Source organism: Tupaia chinensis, unplaced genomic scaffold, assembly GCF_000334495.1.
Source record: "Tupaia chinensis unplaced genomic scaffold, TupChi_1.0 Scaffold000262_1, whole genome shotgun sequence".
Taxonomy (NCBI): Eukaryota; Metazoa; Chordata; class Mammalia; order Scandentia; family Tupaiidae; genus Tupaia; species Tupaia belangeri.
The window spans coordinates 1,016,234-1,021,991 of record NW_006159742.1 but is presented as its reverse complement, the minus strand read 5'-3'; the positions used below and the strand labels follow the sequence as shown (position 1 = coordinate 1,021,991).

The 5,758-nt window shown below is 38.9% G+C and overlaps 1 pseudogene; it reads left to right on the top strand.

Moving 5' to 3' along the window:
• The first annotated feature begins 3,105 nt into the window (after positions 1-3,105).
• On the top strand, positions 3,106-3,209 carry LOC114007958 (uncharacterized; annotated as a pseudogene).
• Positions 3,210-5,758: the final 2,549 nt, after the last annotated feature.

Here is a 5,758-nt window from a genome sequence, read left to right as displayed (position 1 = left end):
GACTCGAACCCATGGGGGAGTCCAGTGCCTTAACCTCCATGCCACCTGCTGGCCCCTAAATTTTACATTTCTTAAAGGACAGGGTTTTTTTTTTTTTTTTTTTTGGAGAAGTTTTTGCTATAGGGTGCGTGCGCTCGCCAGACAGACAGAGACAGAGAGACAGAAAGCGAGAAATCACCCCCCCAGGGGGGATGGCCATGCCACAATCCCTTCTCCATTCTCCTCTCGGGATCTTGGGCACGTACGCACACGTGCCTGGCGTGAGTTTAAGCCACCGGGTCTGGGACTCAAACCACGGATGACTATGTGGGAGTCCAGCGACATAGCCATTACGCTAACTGCTGGCTCCAGGACAGGGCTTTTTTTTTTTCATTTTTGTTTTATTTTTGTGTTCTCAGAAGGTTTGTGTATTTGCCAAAGAGAAAAAGAGAAAGCATATCACTCACTGGGGCATGGTCATGCTGTGAAACTTTTTCTTCCTTTTATTGATCCTGTTAGAATTTGGGATATGCATACAGGGATGCCTGATGTGTTTTTCAAGCCACTGGGGTTGGGACTCAAACTGTGGTTGGCCATGTGGGATCTGGTTCTTGAAGCACAGTCTTTAGACAGTGTGCTATGACATCAGCCCAATGATGGAACTCTTTTAGATTGTTTTCTAAATATAGAATTACAACTTTCAATGTAAAATATGCTTTTTTTCAAAATTCGCATCATAGCACCTCAGCACCACACACATAAAACATGGCAAAAGACAAGTATCTCTCTACGACTGACTTGGGAGCCTGAAATGTCTACCTTAGTTCAACCTCTGGAATAAGACAACAAAGGGATCCTGTTCTATGTAATTCTGCTCCTGATACTTTTATAGATACGTGAAGGGACTCAGAGACATTCATAGAAAGATGGAATTACAGTATGAGTCCCTTTTGGTGCCCCAATCTTTTGAAATCCCTATGTAGTCTTTCATACTATGCATTTTTTATAAACTTTTTGAAGACCATTCATAATTTCTCAGATAGATCCAACTCCCTAGCCGAGTTAAAATTTGAGGAAGAAACTAAGCTAACATTCCAGCAGGGCTACTTAGTGAGGGCATCCCAGTAAGGCACCTCCGAAGGGGGTCTGAGGCAGCTGTGGAAAGATTCGGGAGCCCCCAGGAAAGGGAATGTCTCATGCTTCCTTTTCTTTTATACCTATGGCATCTGTACAACACCTTGAAGGATTAACTAGGCTATGTGTGACAGACTTTTCTGCCTGTCCCTGAGGGCTCTGAAATATGTCATCTGAGATGGAATAAGTGCAACTGGCTTATCTGGATTTACAACTCGTTACAAATCTGGCTGGCTCCTCTTTGTGCAGTCGGATATGTTTCACTAAGTCAGTTTTCTGGCAAATGTGTAGCATGAGAGGCTGCCTAGCATTTTTGCCAACATTTTTACCCTCTTCCTTTGACCATTAGACTTAGCAACATCCTCTAGGGCAGAGAAATTGCTAACATAGCATGGATCACAATATAGAGAAAAGGCTGCAGGCCATGTGCTTGTGTCTTCTAGTTTATATAATAGTACATTTTGCAAAGTTTAAAGACAACAATGCTATTTTAAATCAAATAATAGTCTACCACTGACTTACACTGTTGTGTGTGTTTTTTTAATTAATTTATTTTTTCCAAGAGCAAAAGATGCAGACAGAGACAGAGACAGAAAGATAGCACCCCAAACAGGGTCCTGATACTGCAATCCATCCCAGATTATGGACCTATACGTATTTAGGGAGGTCTTCAGATATGAACCCAGAACATACCCATGCAGGTCAGACTTGCAGAGCATAACATTTTATCATTGTGCCACTGTCTAGCCCTTGACTTTTAGTGTTTTTCTTTTCCTTTTTATTAAAAACTTGCCAGAGGGTGTGTGCTCTTTCTAGAGAGAAACAGGGGGAGAGAAAGGAAGAAAGATAGCACTCCCTTTAGGGAATGGTCACATCTCAATCCCTTCTTCTCTAGTTCTTCCTCTTTCAGTATTTGGGACATGTACACACATGTACCTGGTGTGTTTCTCGAGCAACCAGGTCCTGGACTAGAACCACATAATCAGCCTTGTGGGATCCAGTTGACAGGCTGGCTTGATTTTGTTGTTTTAAGATATACCTACCTATCAGTCCTCCAAGTAGGATCCCATCTTCCCTAGGTACTTAGTTGCAGCTGCAGCAGGTGCTGCTCTGAAGACAGCTCATCTTCCTCCTGGTGAAGGCAGAGAAGTGATATTTTTTCTAGGATAGGATGCTGGACAAGCCTCTCCAAAGCACTCTCAGATTACTTGCAAACAACATCACACCTAACAATGGATAAATAAAAGACTCAGCGGTAGAGAACCACCAAAAGCACATTGTTCAATGGACTATAACAAAGAGCAGTCCAAAGAAAACAGCCCAAAAGAGAAAGGTGACAGGGGAGAGATCAACAAAGACCTTGAGCAATACAGGAACAAGGAGGATTAGAGAAAGATATCTAAAATGATGTGAAAGAGATTGAGAATGGGCTAGACCCACTTGTGATGAAGGACACAGAGTAAATGTCTCTGAAAATACATAAATCTTTAATAAAGGTTCAAATAAAAAATAAATAAAATACTGCCACTACAAAATCTAATCCAGAAATTAGGGTAAAGACTCCACTGGATGCTGAAACAAACAAACGAAAAAGAAAAAACTAACAGAAAATACAAAGGTAATAGCTTTTCCATAATGGAATACACAAAGTCCATACTAATACTGGAAAAAATGCAAATCACAGCAATGTCAGAAATGGATTTTATAATATTGATTATGACGATACTCAATGAAATACAAGAGAAAATAGATTTCTGGAGATGAAAAAAAAATGCATGACATGCAAAAGAGATTTAATGGAGAGAGGCCTGTTAAAAAGAATCAGATATCCTGGAGATGAATAAAAGACAGGGAATACAAAATTTGTAGAGCACATCAACAACAGGTTAGACAATGCAGAGGAAAGAATCTGAATTTGAAGACAGAAACTTTTCAATAGTCTAAGTGGTTAAAAAGAAAATAAAAGTAACCATTAAAAATGAAGAGAACATGATCCTACTGGAGATCAAAAGTATGGTGATTGGATTTTTATATCATTGTATGAAATGTTCCTCCTTCAAACCTTGTTATGACATTGGCACAGAACCTACCTGACATGGAAAAATTATACAAGAGGACATACAGAAACGAAGGGAGGACCCAATTCCATGACTAAATAACTGCATAATGGGTATCTCAGATGGTAAAGAGATGGAAAAAAGACATAGAAAATCTATTTCATGAAATGTTAACAGAAAGCTTTCCATATCTACAGAAACAATAAATAGACAATCTACAGAGTTGGAGAAAATGTTTCAAACTATTTTCAGATAGGTATTGACAGTCAGAATATGTAAGGAACTCAAATGACTCACCCACACACACACAAAAAATGAATAATCCAATAAAAAAGTAGGCAATTGACTTGAACAGACAACTCTCAAAAGACATACAAATGGTTGGGAACCAGCAGTTAGTGTAATGGCTATGTCGCTGGACTCCCACGTAGTCGACTGCGGTTCGTGTCCCGGACCCGGTGGCTTAAAACTCACGCCGGGCGCATGTGCGTGCGTGCCCAAGATCCCGAGAGGAGAATGGAGGAGAAGGGATTGCGGCGTGACCATCCCCCCTGGGGGGTGATTTCTCACTTTCTGTCTCTCTGTCTTTCTCTGTTTGTCTGGCGAGCGCACGCGCCCTATAGCAAAAACCTCTCAAAAAAATAAAAGACTTACAAATGGTGAAAAAAAAAAGAAAAAATTATCAACATTTCTTATCATAAGGGAAATGCATATCAAAACCACAATGAGACATTGCCTAAACCTGGTCAGAATAGCCAGCTCTTGTGAGAACTAACCCATTCTCAAGAGAACAAGAATTCACTGGGTCTTGCAAGACAAACTATTCAGAAGGCTGTTGCCTCTATGACGCAATCAGCATGAACAAATCACTGTTCTCTAAGCTTTACCCTGGGATGCTATGCAAGAATTAAGTGTTCGTACGCTTTTACAATACAGACCATATAATAAAGTCCCACACATAAAATTTTTGTGGGATGTATTCAAACCATAACATTATGTATTCACAAGTCCATTTCAACATTCCCTCATGCCATATAAACTTGCTTCATTTAGTCTTTTCTCCTTCTCTCATTACTGAGTTAAATGAAATCTTTACTATATGTTCATTGTAAGAAAAAACATGAAAATGTATATTTAAGAGAAAAGTGGAACTTTATAATAAAATAATAACATTGAAGAGTTAAATATGTTTTAAAATATAATAGGTATACCAAATGAAAAAGTGACCATTGTCAGAAATGAGAAAAAGGGGACTGGCATTTGGTGTAGTGATTGGGGCACCTGAATGTGGCTGACTGTAGTTCAAGTCCCTGGTGACTTGAGGATCATGCTGGGGGAATGTGTGTGTGCCTAGAATCCCAAGAGAAAAATGGAGAAGGTATTGCAGCGTGGCCATCTCCCCTGGGGTGTGATTTCTCACTTTCCCTCTCTCTGTCTCTCTCTCTCTTTTGCTTGTGAGCACACATGGCCAAAGGCAAGAAAATCTTTTAAAAATTTTTTTAAAAGAATGGAAAAAAAGCTTACTATTTTGTAGAGGTTCTCAAAGAGCAATCTTTTCCAGTGTACAATTCCTTTTCCCAGTTTATTTAAATAATTGTTTTTTCCCCAGGAATCTTTAAATTAAAAGTAATATTAGTCAACAATAACAATAAAATCTACAACAGTGGATAACTTCATTCTACTTTTCTTTGAGGTGTGTGTGTCTGTATGGTGTTCCTTATTTTTTATTTTTAAAAAACTATTTTTAAAATTTTATTTATCATTATTATTTTAAATTATTTATTTATTTATTATTTTTATATATATTCAATTGCTATTTTTTTCATTTGCTAAAGGGCATGCAGGCTCACCAGAGAGAGATAGTGTTGGGGGGCATGGTGAGGCAAGTGGGGCATGGGAAAGCAAGCTGCTGGGGCCAGGACTTGAATTGTTGTTGGACATGTGGAAATCCAGTATCTTAACCACCACACCACTTGCTGGCCCCTGTATGATGTCATTTTTAAGAGAGTATCTCACTATGTTCTAATCTTCTTGCCTCAGCCTCCCAAGTAGCTGGGACTCCAGTGCCAGGCTTTAGAGTAGACCAGGAATTTAACCCAAGGCTACCATGTGACTTGGCATGCCAGTGGCAGTGTCTAGTGTGTGCTACTGTGGCTGGCCCGCCAGCCTCACATTTTTTTTTTAACACGTTACTCTATGCAAAACTCTATGCTAAGCGATCTGTAAGGATTACCTAATTTTATCCTTACAACAACTTGCTGTTATTATTATCTCTAGTGAAAATGTACTAGACATACAGGGATATAAATGCGAAGTACTAATTTAGTTACTTTGCAGTATTTTTCAAAAAAAATATTGCTCAGACCATCTCTATCAGAATCACCTGAAACTTGCTAAACACATCTTCTTAGACCTCCAGCACTCGGATTCTAATTCAGAGGTTTGCAATAATTTACTTTTATTTGTATTTAATTTATAGAAATTTGCTTTTGAAGAAGCACTTCAGGTGATTCTGGTACACACTGAAGTTTAAGAATCACTTTCTTATTTCTTTCTCTCTCTCTCTCTCTCTCTCTCTTTTTTTTTTT